This window comes from Pristiophorus japonicus, chromosome 19, assembly GCF_044704955.1.
Source record: "Pristiophorus japonicus isolate sPriJap1 chromosome 19, sPriJap1.hap1, whole genome shotgun sequence".
In the NCBI taxonomy this organism is placed as follows: Eukaryota; Metazoa; Chordata; class Chondrichthyes; family Pristiophoridae; genus Pristiophorus; species Pristiophorus japonicus.
The window spans coordinates 8631558-8653273 of NC_091995.1; the positions used below are offsets into that span (position 1 = coordinate 8631558).

General features: G+C 44.7%; 1 pseudogene; it reads left to right on the forward strand.

Moving 5' to 3' along the window:
• Window positions 1-21716, forward strand: part of LOC139230649 (uncharacterized) — an 80675-nt pseudogene that overhangs the window by 19379 nt on the left and 39580 nt on the right.

Here is a 21716-nt window from a genome sequence, read left to right on the forward strand (position 1 = left end):
TTTAAGGCGGAGATAGACAGATTTTTGAGCGATAAAGGAATAAAGGGTTATGGGAGCGGAGAAGTGGAGCTGAGTCCATGATCAGATCAGCCATGAACTTATTAAATGGTGGAGCAGGCTCGAGGGGCCAGGTGGCCGACTCCTGCTCCTATTTCTTACGTTCTTAAACTTCTTCACTCAGAGGTTGGTGAATCTTTGGAATTCTCTATCCCAGAGAGCTGTGGAGACTCAGTTGTTGAGCATAACCAAGACAGAGATCGATAGATTTTTGGATATTGAGGGATATGGGGATAGTGCAGGAAAGTGGAGTTGAGGTAGATCAGCCATCATCTCATGGAATTGGGGAGTAGGCTCAAGGGGCTGAATGGCCTCCTCCTGCTCTTAATTATTTTGTTCTTATGAGAGATCAAATCCAGGGACCACTTACCCAGAGGCTATAAAGCGAGAATCGGAGTGGCCCCGGAACCGATCAATTTGGACTCTGGAACTTTCTGAAGCCGGTCTGTCCCGCGGCGCTGAGCCGTTCACCGTTTGTTCCCCTTGAACATGCTCGTCCCTCCTCCAATCACAGCCTCCCATTTCCCCCGCTCGTGCTTTGACAGTTGGGCTTTGAGCGCTCAGCCTCTCCTCCCCCACGCATACTTGGTCATTGTCCAATCACAGCCTCCCATTTCCCCCGCTCATGCTTTGACCGTTGGGCTTTGAGCTCCCGCTCCGCTCGCGCCCGCTCTCCAGCCGCCTTCACTCACTCTGCAGCGGGGCTGCGCTCCTCTGCTCGGCAGTGAAACACCGCTTAAAGTCACACACATCTGATCATAAAAGGTGGAGCAGGGGAATGGAGACGACCAGGGGGATCGACGGGGAGATGTTCAGCTTTGGCCCCACATTAAACTAACCAAAACAGGAAGCATGAAAAAGGTGAGAAGTCGGTTGAGGGAAGCAGACTGGGATGAGAAAGTTCTGCCAGCAAGCTTCCCTCTGAGACCTAATCCACATACACCGAGAGATCAAATCCAGGGACCACTTACACCGAGAGACCAAATCCAGGGAACACTTACACCGAGAGACCAAATCCAGGGAACACTTACACCCAGAGACCAAATCCAGGGACCACTTACACCGAGAGACCAAATCCAGGGACCACTGACATCCTGAGACCAAATCCAGGGACCACTTACACCCAGAGACCAAATCCAGGGACCACTTACACCCAGAGACCAAATCCAGGGATCACTTACATCCAGAGACCAAATCCAGGGACCACTTACACCAAGAGACCAAATCCAGGGACCACTTACACCCAGGGACCAAATCCAGGGACCACTTACACCGAGAGACCAAATCCAGGGACTACTTACACCCAGGGGCCAAATCCAGGGACCACTTACACCCAGAGACCAAATCCAGGGACCACTTACACCCAGAGACCAAATCCAGGGACCACTTACACCCAGAGACCAAATCCAGGGACCATTTACACCCAGAGACCAAATCCAGGGACCACTTACACCCAGAGACCAAATCCAGGGACCAGGGAAGATATCCATTTTGGTAGGAAAAATAGAAAAACAAAGTATTTTTTAAATGGTGAGGGAATGTGGAAAGTTGGTGTTCAGAGGGACCTGGGTGTCCTTGTACATGAATCACTGAAAGTTAAGATACAGGAACAGCAAGCAATTAAGAAAGCAAATGGTATAGCCTTTATTACAAGAGGATTTGAGTACAAGAGCAAAGACGTTACTGCAATTATATAGGGCCCTGGTGAGACCACACCTGGAGTATTGTGTACAGTTCTGGTCTTACCTAAGGAAGGATATACTTGCCATAGAGGGAGTGCAACGAAGGTTCACCGGACTGATTCCTGGGATGGTGGGATTGTCCTATGAGGATTGAGTAGACTGGGCCTATATTCTCCAGAGTTTACAAGAATGAGAGCTGATCTTATGTTCTTATTGAAACATACAAAATTCTTACAGGGCTTGACAGGGTAGATGCAGGGAGGATATTTCCCCTGGCTGGGGAGTCCAGAGCCAGGGGTCACAGTCTCAGAATAATGGTTGGCTGTTTAAGACTGATATGAGGAGAAACTTCTTCACTCAGGGGCTTCTTTAGAATTTTGTACCCCAGAGGGCTGTGGAGGCTCAGTCGTTGAGTATATTCAAGACAGAGGGTTAGAATTTCCGATCAGCCCGCAGTTCCGGATCACCTCCCAAAAAACCGCTAAAACTGGGAAGATTATTGCCGGTGAAAACTTCCCCCGAATAAAAAATCTGCCGGGCAAAAACATGGGCCTTGCACCCCCATTCTGGGCGAAAAAGTGCAATTTAGGGTCAATTTGGCGGTTGGTAAATAGAATGGGCAAAAAAATTAAAAATGAATAAAAATTTACCCCGAGGCTGCGGGTTGGGCGTAACACCAGAAAAACAATTAAAATAATTTTTCAACTAAAAAAAAAAATTAAAAAAACATTCCCAAGACACTTTAAAACTAAATCACCAGAACACATTTTTATAATAATTCGTAAAAAAACAATAACTAACCTTTTTTTCTTGCAGAGGTACTCACCTGCCGCCCAGCTCCGCTGATCCTCGTGGGCTTTTTAAAAAACTTACCTACGGGTCACCACTCAGCCAAATATCTCGCCAGGGCGATCTCAGGATGTTGCACGCCGGCGGTCTGCTCCCCAGCGGTACCTCGCAACCGCCGGCGTAACTCAGGTAAGGACATTTTCACTTACCTGATTACTGCCCACAATGGCCAATACAGCCCAGAAACCGGGCGGTAAGCCAAATGAAATTCTGGGCCGTTGATCGATAAGATTTTTGAATATTAAGGGAATCAAGGAATATGGGGATAGTGAACGAAAGTGGAGTTGGGGTAGAAGATTAGCCATGACCTTATTGAATGGCGGAGCAGGCTAGAGGGGCCGAATGGCCTAATTCTTGTTATATTGTACTCTATCACTCTGCATCTGTGTGTCAATCTATCTGTGCATCACTGTCCCATCACTGCATCACTCTGTATCTCTCTCTCACTGTGTGTCACTCTTTATCACTGCGCCACCTGTCACTCTGTCACTGCATCACTATCACTGTGCGTCACTCTTTATCACTGCATCACCATCAGTGTGTGTCATTCTGCATCGCTATCACTCTATGGCATTGCATCACTCTGCAACTCTCTATCACTGTGTGTCACTCTATATCACTGTGTCTCTCTATCGCTGTGCATCACACTGCATCACTCTATGTCACTCTGAGTCACTGTGCGTCACTCTGTATCACACTGCTTCACTTGATCACTCTGAATTGCACTCCTCTGCGTTGCTGCATCACTTTGCGTTGCCCATCTCCATTTGCCCAAATCCAGGGATCACTTACACAGAGAAATCAAATCCAGGGACCACTTACACACAGAGACCAAATGCAAGGACTACTTACACCGAGGGACCAAATCCAGGGACCGCTTACACCGGGACTGTAAAGTGAGAATCAGAGTGCCTCAGTGTGGGTTTTAGCCATGTTGGGAAAGCAGCTGGACTGGCGGGGAAAGGAAATACCATGGTGGGATCAGTTGGGATGAAACTGTGTGTTAGACACCTGCTGGTCTGAGAGTGAGTGAAGCCCACGGTCCTGACACCTGGGAGGAAGAAACTAAAAGTTGTTTTGTTAAAGCGCCGGAAGAGGTGAAGGATGAGATGGAAGTTAAGACCCGGAGAGCGGGAATCCATCGGAAACGCGGCAATGTGGCGTCACCATCTGCCTGTGGAGCAACATTACAGGCAGGAAGGTCAGCGGGTTCCTGCAGCTCACAGCTCATTCCACGCAGTGAGTCCCTCTCTATAATTCACCATCGATTTGTTTCTTCTCTCCCCTCCTTCTTTCCCCCAGCCCTACAGAGGCCCTCGCTGAACTTTCAGTTTCCAGTTCCCATGCAGGATGTATACCCAGAATGTATCTCTCTTTTCCCATTCACTTGCTTCACTTTCCCCTGTGTATTTCCAGCATTTGTCGATCAGGTTTCCAGCTGTATGTTTTTTTATTATTTTGATTGTTCAGGGTGTGGGAATGGTTATTAATTTCATGTTTACTGGTCCTTAGTTCACCTACAATAATAATTTTATGCAAATAGAGCAGGAAAACTTTCTTCAGTGAAGCAAATAAAGTGAAGAAATTGAGTTGCCAAGAGCCAGCTTGCCACAGTGCGAATTGTCCTCAGAATTGATCCCATATCACCTGTTACTGTTTCAGTTTGATTTTACCCTGTGTTGGTGTCCCAGGTATTTTTATGTTTGTCACTGGAGGTGTGAAGAGCCAGGGTAGAATTTAAAAGGCTGTGGTGTGGGCAGCTTATCAGAAAATTGAACTTTCAGTGCTGACGTTTTGCATCGTGTGATGTGGGAGGGTGGGAAATGGAAGGCAGTGTGCCCACAATGCTGTGTGCGCTGCATGTGAGGTCCCACTGGTGAGAGGGACAGCCGGAAATTTCACCTCAAATGACATCGTCCTGAAGAACTAGACTGAACGGGGGTGAAATTGGTCTTTGGGCAGGTGATTCAGCAGCCCGCTTTACACCCAGCAAGTTTATTTTCCATTGAGTGAATTCACTGCAATATCACAGTGAACATTTTGGGGCACAAGCCCAACTAACGGGTTTCCTCTGGTCAAATTATAGAACTGACTAGCCCTGGATGGTTGTTTGTGTGTTCTATCATGTGACCTAAGGCAAGTTTTCCCAAAGAAGTGGTTCGATATACTAAAAATAATAGAAATTTCAGCAGTGTTTGAAGAGCATGGACACGCCCCCTTCCTGCCATGCATTGGACATTAAAACATACAGAACTTTGAAATGCACCAGACATTACTTCACTGGTCAAGCCCGTGTGGTGGCTGGTATGCAACAGCCACTACACGTTAAAAAAATCCAAGCACAGGAATCTTCCACCCTTCACGATGTAGTTCGGGATTTGAAATATTAGGTCCTTCATTGAAGCAACTGTGAACTCATCCCTTATTGGCATAGAAACAAGTCATCCTCGCTTCGAGGGACTGCCTATGATGATGGTGGTGGTGTTCAGACAGCTTCTATAAACCAAATTGGTGGACCTTGTGGGGAAATGTAGACTTATTTTTGAATATTTGGGATTTAAAGTTTTATTTTCCAAGCTCTTACAAAGGGCAGACCGATGACAATATAGAATCATGGCCACTAACTTTATTAATGTGACATTGTTGGCATAATAAAATGGGAATAGAAACATTTTGGTAAACGATAGATTTACATAAAACGTATGCAAAGAGCCTGCATTACTTTTCACTCCGATAAGCTGCCTTCTAATCTAATAAACGCAGACCTTTGCACACACTGAGTGTTCTGTGGTTAATGCATTGTCAGGCATGTAACAAGATCAATCATCAAAGTGACTACAGATGTGTCAATGCCTCAATATTCTCGCTGAGTCAATGCCAGAAATTAAATTCATGTGGAAAGTTACATTTCTGTGTAGTTATGGACATTGACATGAAGTAAATTCTACTGACACTTGTAAACATAAATGGGAACCAAAACAAGATTCCAAGATCATTACAGATGACGAAGGCCATTCTGCCCATTTTGATCCATCCAGAGAGATCTTAACATCCCCACTTTGTAGCATCAAATTGTTTCCTAACTGATTCCCGGGTGTTTGTCTCTATTGCTCGATCTGGAACTTCACTCCACATTTGGTGACTAATTAGGGTGAATTTTCAGGGCTCCGGCAGGCGGAAACATGTTGGCAGTGCCCTCCAAAAAACCAGCACCGAGTCAGGTGGTAGGCCCATTTAAAATGCACATCAGGGTCATATGATGTACACATGACCCCCGATTGCCAATTTTTGACTGAACTGGGCAGAGTGTACACTGTCGCACTCCGAGTACTATCAGCTGGCAGCCCGACCAATTGGGGAAACAAATCTGAGAAAATTCCTCTCCGACCCATCCAGGCGATCAAAACTAGTTCAGGAGATCACCCTGGCCATATTCGATTCCCTGCAGTACTTACCGTTGTATCTGCGCCAGCCAACAAGAGGTTAGCCAGTTTAATCTCACTTACCAGCTCTATATCCGTAACCCTGCTTTAAGTGCCCATCCAAGCACCTTTTAAATGTGGTGAGGATTTCTGCCTTTACCACCTTTCCAGGCAGTGAGTTCCAGACCCCCCCACAACCCTATGCATGAAGAAGCCTCCCTTCAAATCTTCTCTGAACCTTCCACCAACCACCTTAAAACTATGCCCCCTCGTAATTCACCGCTCCACCAAGGGAAATAAACCCTTGCTATCCACTATATCTGTTATATATGTAAACTTGTATTTACTCTGTACAGCCACCAGAGGGCTCATCCCCTGGAGTCCCAAGGGATCCCATAATCCCTCAGGAGCACAGGTATTTAAGGAGGCTTCACAGGCTGGAGAGGCACTCTGGAGACCTGCAATAAAAGACTACGGTCATACTTTACTTTGAGCTCACAGTGTTCAGTCTGACTCTTTCTCCATACACAACAACTGGCAACGAGATACAGATAGCGAACCCATAGATGTAGAGAACAGTGGGCATCCTGGAGAAATTCTCGGAGGGAGATGATTGGGAAACCTTTGTGGAGCGACTCGACCAATACTTCGTGGCCAATGAACTAGATGGGGAAGAGAGCACTGCCAAACGAAGGGTGATCCTCCTCACCGTCTGTGGGGCACCAATGTATGGCATCATGAAGAACCTGCTCACTCCAGCGAAACTCACGGAGAAATCGTACAACGATTTGTGCACACTGGTCCGAGAGCAGTTGAACCCGAAGGAAAGCGTTCTGATGGCAAAGTGCCAGTTGTACAACCATAAAAGATCTGAAGGCCAGGAAGTGGCGAGTTATGTCGCCGAGCTGAGACGCCTTGCAGGACATTGTGAATTTGAAGGACATTTGGAGCACATGCTCAGAGACTTTTCCGTACTTGGCATTGGCCACGAAACCATACTTCGCAAACTTTTGACTGTAGAGACCCCAACCTTGAGTAAGGCCATAGCAATAGCCCAGGCGTTCATTGCCACCAGTGAAAATACGAAGAATAGTGCAGGGTAGCGATAGAGGTAATGATAACCAGAGTGTTACCGAGCATATAAACATTAGAGTGCATCGAGAAAGTGGGGTCAGAGTAAGAAAAAATGGTAATAAGACAAAATTAAAAACTTTATCTGAATGCAGCAGCATTTGTAACAAGATAGATGAGTTGACGGCACAAATAGAAATAAATGGTTATGATCTGGAGATTCGATGGTTTACATCAGACTCGGCTTCGCCAGTACATTTATACACCGGTGGACAGGATCGACCTAATGTGCAGGACAAAGCTTATCAAGGGAGGACGGAACTATTTAAAGAGGAGTTTCCCCGTGGAAATGCCTCTCTCAAACTGAAGAACATAAAAGCATCAGATGAAGGGAGCTACACGTGTTCCATTGACTCCAAAACATACCATGCGGAAGCTGTGATAGATCTACAAGTTGGAGGTTAGTCCCTCGAGTTGGAAACTACTACTGGATGCTGGGTATAAGACACAATATTCAAGTTCCAGTATTTTTTAAATCATGATTGACAATTAGCAAGCTCCATGTTATTTGAAAATGAAAACAACAAACAATTTACTGGAAAATTCAAGATTTTTGCTAATAATTCAAACTGCTATCTTTGGCACAGACTGGAAATATATACTAATTAAAATAAGGTCATGTCCCCTAGTGTACAGACAAGACAGGGAAGTGGAAGGTGTAATTGGACTCCACTCACCCAGGATTCGGCCTGGAATTTGATCCAGTCAATGGTAGTCGGGCCGCAGGCAGGCAGTGATGATATCAAGCTCTGCTCGACTATGCAGAGATACCAAAGTATAACGGCACTGCAAGCATAATCTTTCAGAGTTCAGACAACACAGCGCTAACACTCCTGAGTTCAGACAATGCCAGGCCAACACAGCAATTCACTTGTGAGCCCATTCAAATATGTGACCCCATGAACTGGCATGATGTCACCATTGGAAACCTTTTATCCATGTGCAGAGAAAGATGTCATCAGAGGGCATGTACAGAAGGGTAATATCATCGGCCGACTGAAAACCGAAAGTATTCACACTGTCGCTATTCATGCTGCTAATATAATTCAGTTGCCCAATTCATATTTTAAATCTAATGGGGTAGAAATTCATGGACCTTGTATGGCATTTCTGAGGCATCTCTGCCTCTTTTTGCAGACAACGCAAAATTCCAATGGAAAGGGGGAAGGTGCTTTGTGTGTCCACAACTTACTGGTGCTAACTTTGAAGAGGTGATGCCAGAAGTCCCTGTGCTTCATCTTGACTTGCACCCCATGAAAAGTAAACCTCCATGACATAGGTATACTTCTTTGCCAGGACAATATTCTGGCCTACAATGCCAGTTTCCTACCTATATTTGATTGTGGACAATTGACAAAGTGAAAAATTGCCCAGTTATATCCTGTCCTCAAAAAGCAGGACAAATTCAACCTGGTTAATGACGACCCTATCAGCCTACTTTCAATCATCATTAAATGGATGGAAGGACTCGTCACTGTGAATTCCACAGGTGAGATGAGAGTGAGTACCCTTAATGTAAGGCAGCATTCGGCTGAGTGGAGCACCAAGGAGCCCTAGTGAAACTGAGGTCAATGTGGACTAACTGGAAACTTTCCTGTGACTGGAGTCATAGCTGGTGAGGGATGGAGGTTCTGAGTGACTGTGCATGGTAAAAGGTAATGATTGACGGAAAATGCAAAATCGTCACTGGCAGAGGGTATCAGAAGAGTCATCATAGGCGGTCCCTCGAACGAGGATGACTTGCTTCCATGAGCGTTCACAGATGTTTCAATGTTCTGAACTCCAGTTGAGGGGGTGGAAGATGCCTGTGCGTGGATTTTTTTTTAACGTGTAGTAATCATTGCACATCAGCCACCACACGGGCTTGACCGAGCTAGGCTTTTATCCAGTGGCAAGGATTCACCAGGACGATCTGGAGACCTGCTCTGCTTCATGGACCTAGTGCGTACACATAGAAACATAGAAAATAGGTCCAGGAGTAGGCCATTCGGCCCTTCGAGCCTGCATCACCATTCAATAAGATCATGGCTGATCATTCACCTCAATACCCCTTTCCTGCTTTCTCTTCACACCCCTTGATTCCTTTAGCCGTAAGGGCCATATCTAACTCCCTCTTGAATATATCCAATGAACTGGCATCAACAACTCTCTGCGGTAGGGAATTCCATAGGTTAACAACTCTCTGAGTGAAGAAGTTTCTCCTCATCTCAGTCCTAAATGGCTTACCCCTTATCCTTAGACTGTGTCCCCTGGTTCTGGACTTCCCCAACATCGGGAACATTCTTCCTGCATCTAACCTGTCCAGTCCCGTCAGAATTTTATATGTTTTGATGAGATCCCCTCTCATTCTTCTAAACTCCAGTGAATAAAGGCCCAGTCGAGGGGATTTGAGTATAGGAGCAAGGACACTGGCTTTGCATGACTGAGTATTATTGTAAGGTAAAAATGGCTTCTGCTCCAAATGTTAATTCATAACAGCACCTGAGGTCCAGATGAATTCCAACCTTTACCTGGACGCAGGGCTGCAGGAACAGCGTGAGAAGGAGCAAACAGCACTTTGGTCTTTATCATTCTAGAATGAGAACCTAAATTAAGCAGTTGTTGATGATTAAGCCTGGTAGCCAACATTGGACTTGTGCATCTAGAGCATTAAGGTGGCTGGTAGTGCTGAAATATCCTGCACCTACCTTCCACCAGGTTGAAGATATTCTGCTGATCCACCACACTTCCAATTAGTGAGATGAATATTTATTTTCTTGGTATGAGCCTATGCTGTGGTCAGGAGAATGTTGGCAGTGCACCTGTTCATTGCATGGTAAAATTTAATTTCAGTTTTTCTTTTTTAAGCTGGAAATAAAGTGACCATGAAGCAGTTGGATTGTTCATTAATGTCCTTGAGTGAAGGAAACTTGCCATCCTCACCTGGTTTGGCTTATACTCAACACCAGTGCGACACCATTGTGGCTGACACTTAACTGCCCTCTGAAATCTCCTGGTAAGCCACTTTGTTGCATGAAACCACAAAAAAGCTGCGAGCTAGGCATTCAGTGAGATCATAAGAACATAAGAAATAGGAACAGGAGTAGGCCAGATGGCCCCTCGAGCCTGCTCCACCATTCAATAAGATCATGGCTGATCTGATCATGGACTTCGCTCCACTTCCCCGCCCGATCCCCATAACCTCTTATCCCCGTATCGTTTAAGAAACTGTTTTTCTGTCCTAAATTTTTCAATGTCCCAGCTGCCACAGCTCTCTGAGGCAGCAAATTCCACAGATTTACAATCCCCAGAAGAAATTTCTCCTCATCTCTGTTTTAAATGGGCAGCCCCTTATTCTAAGATCGTGCCCTCTAGTTGTAGTCTTCCCCCATCAGTGGAAACATCCTGTCTGCATCCACCTTGTCAAGCCCCGTCATAATCTTATACGTTTCAATAAGATCGCCTGGAATTCAGAAGAATGAGAATGAGTAGAAACTCAACCGACTCAACCTTCCCTCATGTCAACCCCCTCATCCCCGGAATCAACCTAGTGAACCTACTCTGAACTGTCTCCTAAGCAAGTATATCCTTTCGTAAATTATGGAAACCAAAACTATACACATTATTCCAGGTGTGGCCTCACCAATACCTTTTATAGCTGGAGCAAGACTTCCCTGCTTTTATACTCCACCCCCTTTGCAATAAAGACCAAAATACCATTGGCCTTCCTGATCACTTGCTGTACCTGCATACTATCCTTTTGTGTTTCGTGCACAAGTACCCCCAGGTCTCACTGTACTGCTGCATTTTGCAATCTTTCTCCATTTAAATAATAACTTGCTCTTTGATTTTTTTCTGCCAATGTGCATGACCTCATACTTTCCTACACTATACTCCATCTGCAAAATTTTTGCCCACTCACTTTGCCTGTCTATGTCCTTTTGCAGATTTTTTGTGTCCTCCACACATATTGCTTTTCCTCCCATCTTTGTATCGTCAGCAAACTTGGCGACGTTACATTCAGTCCCTTCTTCCAAGTCGTTAATATAGATTGTAAATAGTTGAGGTCCCAGCACTGATCCCTGCGGCACCCCACTATTTACTGGTTGCCAACCAGAGAATGAACCATTTATCCTGACTCTCTGATCTCTGTTAGTTAGCCAATCCTCTATCTATGCTAATATATTACCCCCAACCCCATGAACGTTTACCTTTTGCCAGTAACCTTTTATGTAGCACCTTTTCAAATGGCTTCTGGAACTCCAAAGACACCACATCCACTGGTTCCCCGTATCCACCCTGTTCGTTACATCCTCAAAGAACTCCAGCAAATTTGTCAAACATGACTTCCCCTTCATAAATCCATGCTGATTCTGCCTGACCGAATTTTGCTTTTCCAAATGTCCTGCAACTGCTACTTTAATAATGGACTCCAACATTTTCCCAACCACACATGTCAGGCTAACTGGTCTATAGTTTCCTGCTTTTTGTCTGCCTCCTTTTTTGAATAGGGGCGTTACATTTTCAGTTTTCCAATCTGCTGGGACCTCCCCAGAATCCAGGAAATTTTGTTAAATTACAACCAATGTATCCACAATCCCTGCCGCTACTTCTCTTAAGACCCTAGGATACAAGCCATCAGGTCCAGGGAATTTATCTGCCTTTAGTCCCATTATCTTACTGAGTACTACCTCCTTAGTGATTGTGATTGTGTTAAGTTCCTCCCCCCTATAGCCCCTTGACTATCCACTGTCGGAATATTGTTAGTGTCCTCGACCATGAAGACTGATATAAAATATTTGTTCAGAGTTTGTTGATCTGATCTATTGCCTAACTCCATATACCTGCCTTTGGCCCATATCCCTTAATACCTTTGGTACACAAAAAGCTATCGATCTCAGATTTAAAATTAACAATTGATCGAGCATCAATTGCCTTTTGTGTAGGAGAGATCCAAACTTCTACCACACTTTGTGTAGAAGTGTTTCCTACTTCACTCCTGAAAGGCCTGGCTCTAATTTTTAGATTATGCTCCCTAGTCCTTGACTCCCCAAACAGAAGAAATAGTTCCTCTCTATCTACCCCATCAGTTCCCCTTAATATCTCGGGCAAGGAATCCTCCTTCTGATTACCACTTACCATCATTCCTTCGTCGTCATCAACAGTGCTATTAAGCAGCACTTACTCACCAATAACCTGCTCAGTGTGGGTTCAGCCAGGACCAGTCGACTACAGAACTCATTACAGACCTGGTCCAAACATGGACCCAAGAGCTGAATTTCAGAAGGGAAGTGAGAATGACTGCCCTTGACATTAAGGCGACATTCGACTGTGTATGACACCACGGAGCCCAATAAAAGTGAAGCCAATGGAGACCAAAGGACAACGCTCTAGGGCTGCGGTCATACCTAGCACAAAGGAAGATCGTTGTGGTTGTTGCAGGTCAATCATCCCTGCCCCAGGACATTGCTGCAGGAGTTCCTCAGGACAGTGTCTTAGGCCCAACTATTTTCAGCTTGGTTGTAATTTACCAAAATTCCCTGAGGAGGTCCCAGCAGATTGGAAAACTGCAAATATAACGCACCTATTTAAAAAAAGAGGCAGACAAAAAGCAGGAAACTATAGACCAGTTAGCCTAACATCTGTGGTTGGGAAAATATTGGAGTCCATTATTAAAGAAGCAGTAGCAGGACATTTGGAAAAGCATAATTCGGCCAGGCAGAGTCAGCATGGATTTATGAAGGAGAAGTCATGTTTGACAAATTTGCTGGAATTCTTTGAGGATGCAACGAACAGGATGGATAAAGGGGAACCAGTGGATGTGGTGTCTTTGGACTTCCAGAAGGCATTTGACAAGGTGCCACATAAAAGGTTACTGCACAAGATAAAAGTTCATGGGGTTGGGGGTAATTTATTAGCATGGATAGAGGATTGGCTAACTAAGAGAACAGAGAGTCAGGATAAATGGTTCATTCTCAGGTTGGCAATCAGTAACTAGTGGGGTGCCGTAGGGAGCAGTGCTGGGACCCCAACTATTTACAATCTACATTAATGACTTGGAAGAAGGGACCGAGTGTAACGTAGCCAAGTTTCCTGATGATACAAAGATGGGAGAAAAAGCAATGTGTGAGGACACACAAAATCTGCAAAAGGGCATAGACAGGCTAAGTGAGTGGGCAAAAATTTGGCAGATGGAGTATATGTTGGAAAGTGTGAGGTCATGAACTTTGGCAGAAAAAATCAAAGAGCAAGTTATTATTTAAATGGAGAAAGATTGCAAAGTGTTGCAGTATAGCGGGTGCTGCTGTTCTGAAGGAGGGCATAATCCTAAGGATCACCTCCTGCTCTCCCACTAGGCATAGAATCAGGATATTGGTTGTTAATGATCTGCAGGAAAATGGACCTGATGGGACTAATATTCCTTAATCCCTGGGTGATATTATCTTAAATATCTTGCAAACCCTGTGCTGAAGATCTTGGTTATCCAGTAATTAATGCTATCTCCATTCTCATCATCCGAAGCCTGAGTGTTAGCGGTCAACTCCTGCCCATTGGAGTGATGTCTGGGTCTCTGTGTTCTGTGGGACATAATCAGATTCCTGCAGGTGCCACTCACTCGAGGCTGCTCTGAATTGTTGAGAAACTCTCTCTGATAATGCTGCAAAAGGGTCTTGGACTCTGTTGCTGGCACTACCTTTTGCTGCACATTTTCAGAGAGGCTTTGCAGTGCCTTTGTATGAATTTGATGCTCTGCTGACATTTTTTTCATGACCAGACCATTGAGATCGTTGTCTAAATATCTGAACATTCGTACTTGTTTGCACAAGCCAACTGTGGGACAAGGACCTCCCATGTCTCCTTCCCCTATTGCCATAGCTGAGTGGGATCCCAGAATTTCAAATGCCTCCTTCAGCTATTCAGTTAATGGGTGAATATCATGTCTTCGTTACTTCTAAACTTGACAAGATAATAAGAACATAAAAATTAGGAACAGGAGTAGGCCATCTAGCCCCTCGAGCTTGCTCCGCCATTCAACAAGATCATGGCTGATCTGGCCGTGGACTCAGCTCCACTTACCCGCCCGCTCCCCGTAACCCTTAATTCCCTTATTGGTTAAAAATCTATCTATCTGTGATTTGAGTACATTCAATGAGCTAGCCTCAACTGCTTCCTTGGGCAGAGAATTCCACAGATTCACAACCCTCTGGGAGAAGAAATTCCTTCTCAACTCAGTTTTAAATTGGCTCCCCTGTATTTTGAGGCGGTGCCCCCTAGTTCTAGTCTCCCCGACCAGTGGAAACAACCTCTCTGCCTCTATCTTGCCTATCCCTTTCATTATTTTAAATGTTTCTATAAGATCACCCCTCATCCTTCTGAACTCCAACGAGTAAAGGCCCAGTCTACTCAATCTATCATCATAAGGTGACCCCCTCATCTCCGGAATCAGCCTAGTGAATCATCTCTGTACCCCCTCCAAGGCTAGTATATCCTTCCTTAAGTAAGGTGATCAAAACTGCACGCAGTACTCCAGGTGCGGCCTCACCAATACCCTGTACAGTTGCAGAAGGACCTCCCTGCTTTTGTACTCCATCCCCCTTGCAATGAAGGCCAACATTCCATTCGCCTTCCTGATTACCTGCTGCACCTGCAAACTAACTTTTTGGGATTCATGCACAAGGACCCCCAGGTCCCTCTGCACTGCAGCATGTTGTAATGTCTCCCCATTCAAATAATATTCCCTTTTACTGTTTTTTTTTCTAAGGTGGATACGCTTAACCTATCTAAATCTCTTTGCAGCCTCTCTTGTGTCCTCTACACAACCCGCTTTCCCATTAATCTTAGTGTCATCTGCAAATTTTGTTACACTACACTCTGTCTCCTCTTCCAGGTCATCTATGTATATTGTAAACAGTTGTGGTCCCAGCACCGATCCCTGTGGCACACCACTAACCACCGATTTCCAACCCGAAAAGGACCCATTTATCCCGACTCTGCTTTCTGTTAGCCAGCCAATTCTCTATCCATGCTAATACATTTTCTCTGACTCCGCATACCTTTATCTTTTGCAGTAACCTTTTGTATGGCACATTATTAGAAGCCTTTTGGAAATCTAAATACATCACATCCATCGGTACACCTCTATCCACCATGCTCGTTATATCCTCAAAGAATTCCAGTAAATTAGTTAAACATGATTTCCCCTTCATGAATCCATGTTGCGTCTGCTTGATTGCACTTTTCCTATCTAGATGTCCCGCTATTTCTTCCTTAATGATAACTTCAAGCATTTTTCCCATGACAGATGTTAAACTAACCGGCCTATAGTTACTTGCCTTTTGTCTGCCCCTTTTTATAAACAGAGGCATTACATTAGTTGCTTTCCAATCCACTGGTACCTCCCCAGAGTCCAGAGAATTTTGATAGATTATAACGAATGCATCTGCTATAACTTCCGCCATCTCTTTTAATACCCTGGGATGCATTTCATCAGGACCAGGGGACTTGTCTACCTTGAGTCCCATTAATCTGTCCAGCACTACCCCCCGAGTGATAGTGATTTTCTCAAGGTCCTCCCTTCCCACATTCCCATGACCAGCAATTTTTGGCATGGTTTTTGTGTCTTCCACTGTGAAGACCGAAGGAAAATAATTGTTTAAGGTCTCAGCCATTTCCACATTTCCCATTATTAAATCCCCCTTCTCATCTTCTAAGGGACCAACATTTACTTTAGTCACTCTTTTCCGTTTTATATATCGGTAAAAGCTTTTACTATCTGTTTTTATGTTTTGTGCAAGTTTACTTTCGTAATCTATCTTTCCTTTCTTTATTGCTTTCTTAGTCATTCTTTGCTGTCGTTTAAAATGTTCCCAATCTTCTAGTTTCCCACTAACCTTGGCCACCTTATTCGCATTGGTTTTTAATTTGATACTCTCCTTTATTTCCTTGGTTATCCACGGCTGGTTTTCCCTTCTCTTACCGCCCTTCTTTTTCACTGGAATATATTTTTGTTGAGCACTATGAAAGAGCTCCTTAAAAGTCCTCCACTGTTCCTCAATTGTGCCACCGTTCAGTCGGTGTTCCCAGTCTACTTTAGCCAACTCTGCCATCATCCCACTGTAGTCCCCTTTGTTTAAGCATAGTACGCTCGTTTGAAACACTACTTCCTCACCCTCAATCTGTATTACAAATTCAACCATACTGTGATCACTCATTCCGAGAGGATCTTTTACTAGGAGATCGTTTATTATTCCTGTCTCATTACACAGGATCAGATCTAAGATCGCTTGTGCCCTTGTAGGTTCTGTAACATACTGTTCTAAGAAACAATCCCGTATGCATTCTATGAATTCTTCCTCAAGGCTACCCCATGCGATTTGATTTGACCAATCGATATGTAGGTTAAAATCCCCCATGATTACTGCCGTTCCTTTTTCACATGCCTCCATTATTCCCTTGATTATTGTCCGCCCCACCATGAAGTTATTATTATGGGGCCTATAAACTACGCTCACCAGTGACATTTCCCGTTACTATCCCTAATCTCCACCCACAATGATTCAACATTTTGTTCATTCGAGCCAATAACGTCTCTCACAACTGCCGTGATATCATCCTTTATTAACAGAGCTACCCCATCTTCTTGTCTATCTTTCCCTGTATGTTTAATTCCCAGTCTTGGCCACCCGGCAACCATGTTTCTGTAATGGCCACCAAATTATACCCATTTGTAATGATTTGTGCCGTCAACTCATTTACTTTATTTCGAATGCTGCGTGCGTTTATGTAGAGTGTTTTAATACTAGTTTTTAAACCATGATTTTTAGTTTTGACCCCTGGTTCCAGTCCTGCTCAGGTGCAGACCGTCTGGTTTGTACTGGTCCCACCTCCCGCAGAACCGTTTCCAATGCCCCAGGAATTTGAATCCCTCTCTGCTGCACCACTGCTCAAGCCACGTATTCATCTGAGTTATCTTGCGATTCCCACTCTGACTAGCATGTGGCACTGGTAGCAATCCCGAGATTACTACTTTTGAGGTCCTACTTTTTAATTTAGCTCCAAGCTCCTGGAATTCATCTCGTAGGACCTCATCCCTTTTTTTACCTATATCGTTGGTACCAATGTGCACCACGACAACTGGCTGTTCACCCTCCCTTTTCAGAATGTCCTGCACCCGCTCAGAGACATCCTTGACCCTTGCACCAGGGAGGCAACATACCATCCTGGAGTCTCGGTTGTGGCCGCAAAAACGCCTATCTATTCCCCTTACAATTGAATCCCCTATCACTCACTTTCCCACTCTTTTTCCTGCCCTCCTGTGCAGCAACTACTCCAATGCACTGCTGGCTGGCCTCACACATTCTACCCTACGTAAACTTGAGGTCCTCCAAAACTCAGCAGCCCATGTCCTAATTCACACCAAGTCCCGTTCCCCCATCACCCCTGTGCTCGCTGACCTACATTGGCTCCCGGTTAACCAACACTTCGATTTTAAAACTCTTATCCTTGTTTACAGATCCCTCCATGGCCTCGTCCCTCTCTATCTCTGTAATCTCCTTCAGCTTCACAACCCCAGAGATATCTGCGCTCCTCTAATTCTGCCCTCTTGAGAATCCCTAAATATAATCGCTTAACCATTGGTGGCCGTGCCTTCAGCTGCCTGGACCCCAAGCTCTGGAACTCCCTCCCTAAACCTCTCTACCTTTCCTTTCTCCTTTTAAGACGCTCCTTAAAACCTACCTCTTTGACCTCTTTTGGTCATCTGCCGTAATTTCTTTTTATGTGGCTCGGTGTCAAATTTATTTGTTTTGTCTTAAAACACTGCTGTGAAGCGCCTTGGGATGTTTTACTAAGTTAAAGGCGTTATATAAATGCAAGTTGTTGTTGTACCTTCTCCTGTTGCTTATCATTCCTGCTAGTTGTGTGCATTGTTTTCCTGCATGAGAATAGAGAGCTTGTTACAGAGTGATTTGTTTAACAATTATTGGATAATTTGTATCACACCACTTGCATTGATAAAAATGTTAATATAGTGCCTTGGAAAGTTGTTCTTTTGTTAAAGGCACTATATTAATACAATGTTTCTCTCTCCACAGAGGCTGCCTGACCTGCTGAGTATTTCCTGCATTTTCTGTTTTTATTTCAGATTTCAAGCACCGCAGTATTTTACTTTTATATTAATATAAGTCTTTGTTATGACTAATTTTATTTACCAATATAATGAAGTTCTCAGAGAAAATTATCCTACAAAAGGATATGCAAGCATTGCAGGATTCTCCAGTTATATAATTTCATTGTTCTATTCTGTAGGAGTCTGTACAATCCACTTAGTTGATATGTTTATACCTTTTTTGGGGGGGAAATTGCCCCCTTTAAGGCCCATTACTGCCTCGAAGGGGTAGTAAGGCCTTTCGGTCCGGGGGCAGGTGGCGGGGCCGACCCATCCGGAATTGCCCCCGAGCCAGGGGCGGTGGGAACGGATTTCCTCCCGGTCCTTTGTTTCCGCCCCGCCCGGCATGCCGATCCGTTGTTGGCTGTGCGCCGACCCCTTACCGACCAGCAACAGCTACTTTTCCGCCCCGTGGGGGAATTTGTCTCGCAGTGCATGGACAGCGCCGGTTCGTGCCACTGACAGCTTCAAGAGTCGGGAAACTGCCAGTGGCTGGGCAGTGCAGACGCCCATGAAGGCGAGGGCGCACCGCCGCGGCCGCCATTTTGTTTTAATTGCCGGCCGACTCATGAGTTGGCCCGACAACGGCGGCTGCTGGTTCGGCCGAGCTGCCCGACATCCCCTCTTGGGTGCTGGGCCGCTGGTCCAGCCGAACACCTTCCTGGTGGCCCAGTGGGCTCCACGTCAGCCTCGCAATGGGGAGGGACAATGCGACGCGGCACTTCCACGTCGCGCTGACGTCATCACCACCGCGCTGACATGGTCAGTGCAGCCGTGATGGACACCGCCCCGCTCCCTCACAAACCTGCCCCTATACCGCCTCAAACAGCGCTCAAACGCTGAGAGGTGTGTCAGAGTTAAAGAGACAAATTTTCCGGCTCTTCCCTCTGACTCCCGCCGGGCGGTAAATTTCCACTTGATTCAAAGTGCCCTCCCCAATTTCCCGCTGAGGGCAATTTCAGCCCCTTTACGGTTTTTACTGCACTTTTAGGGTTAATATCAGTCTCATCGTCTGTAAGGTTTGGTTCCTGTCCATTCCATTTTCCTTTTGACCCATCATTGGGTGCAGTGCCTTCAGCCACCTTGGACCCATTTCTGGAATTCCCTCTCCAAACCCTTCTACCTCTCCACCTCCATCTTCTCATTTTCAGATCCTCCTTAAAACTCAAAACTCACAAACGTGACAAAGCTTTTGGTCACCTCTCCTCATTTAACTAGTTTGTCCTCACACCACACGCATTAACAGAGAAATAGTGTTAATATAGTGCCTTGGAAAGTATTTCTCTTGTTAAAGGCACTACATTAATACAATGTTTCTCTCTCCACAGAAGCTACCTGACCTGCTGAGTATTTCCAGCATTTTCTGTTTGTATTTCAGATTTCAAGCATCCGCAGTATTTTACATTTAGAATAATGAAAGTCTTTGTTATCACTGATATTATTTACCAATGTAATTCAGATGGAAGTCAGCACCGGAGATTGCTGCTGAGGATTGATGAAGACCTATGAATAATATTTGCAACAAGAACCCAGTGTTTGTTGTACAGTATTGGGCTCCTCAAATCCGATACTGATTCTGTTTTTTCTAACCTTAGAGTTTTTCCCTAAAGTCGTCAACGTCTGGCTGGTAATTTTCTGGGTGTTTGCAGGCCTTGTGATTACAGCTGTTGCTGCTGATATAATTGTCCACAGAAAAGAAGATAAAAAGATTAAAGGTAGGAGCACAAATAATAGTTCAACATTATAGTGTTAAAAAGTCTATAAAACAATAGAATTATAATTGTAGTAGAGTGTAATCATCCAAAAATAAGACACAAATATGAAAACAATTGGTGAAAAAGTAGAAGTTAACTTCAGTGTGTTCAGGAATGATTACTTAATCAATATGCTGTAATTCCGATAAAGAAACAAGCATTCTTTGACTTGGCACTGGGTTATAAGGGAAGGAGGAAGACTTAAATGTCAGGGAACATTTGAGAAACATTTGAGCACGATATAATTGGGTTTAGTATAGGAAAAGATAAGTTGAGTACAAGGGTACTTGACTAAAAAATGCGATTTGTAATAATGTAAAAGGGACCTTGCCCAGATTGCAACGAAGAACAATTGTTAACTTGAACTGTTGGTCAGCATTGGGAAATATTTAAACAGTGAGTGGAAAGGACATAAATCAATTACATTTCAGTGAGGGGAATCTATTGAAGCCTGGGCTTGAATGGTGGAATAAGGCTGTTGAACTTTGAGCCCTTTACTGCCAATCCTTATCTGGTTTCCATCTGCAATTCAAACATGCCCTTCTATTTGGGGAACTGGATGGTGATCAATGAAGGTGCCCAGTCCAATATTTACCATTCCCTGGCAAAGCTGAACTCACTGAATCATGAACCATTTGAACTCAGGAGAGTTGCACATTTTTTATTTTGGCAGCTAACCACACCCATTATTTACAGCTTTCAGTGGTTAAGTAATGACATCACTTTACATTATCAGAGTCTCAGGAAAGGTTGCTGGTAAATTTGTCCCCAGCCCTGTACTGGATGCTATTGTAATCGTGCTACATTACAATCACATACACACACAGCTAATCTATAGCCTGCTGACACATCTACTTTGTGGGCAGATACTGTAATGCAGTCTGGCTGTGATCTCCTCTTCTCTCATTGAAACAACAACAACTTGTATTTATATAGCACCTTTTAATTTAGTAAAACATCCTGAGGCGCTTCACAGGAATGTTATGAACCAAAATTTGACAACAAGCCATATACAGAGATATTAGGACAGGTGAAGAGAGAGGTTTTAAGGAGTGTCTTAAAGGAGGAGAGGCTCAGGGAGGTAATTCCAGAGCCTCGGGCCCAGATAGCGGAAGACATGGTCACCAATGGTGGAGCGATTAAAATCGGGGGTGCGCAAGAGGTGGAGGAGCACAGAGATCTCAAAGGGTTATAGAGCTGGAGGAGGTTTCGGAGATAGGGCGGGGAGAGGCCATGGAGGTATTTGAAAACAAAGATGAGAATTTTAAAATCAAGGTATTGCTGGACCGGGAGCCAGAACAGGGTGGAACGAGAGTTAGTGCGAGTTAGGGTATGAGCAGCAGAATTTTAGATGAGTTCAAGTTTATGGAAGGAGGAAGACTGGAAGGTCACAGCAGAGCATTAGCATAGTCAAGTCTAGAGATAATAAAGGCATGGATGAGGGTTTCAGTAGATGAGCTGAGGCAGGGACGGAGAAAGGCAATGTTATGGAGGTGGCAGTAGGTGGTCCTGGTGATGGAGCAAATATGTGGTCAGAAGCTCACCTCGGGGTGAAATAAGATGCCAAGGTTGTGTGGTCTGGTTCAGCCTTGGACAGTGACTAGGGGGAGGAATGGAGTCGGTGGCTAGGGAACAAAGTTGATGGCGGTGTCCAAAGACAATGGCTTCGGTCTTC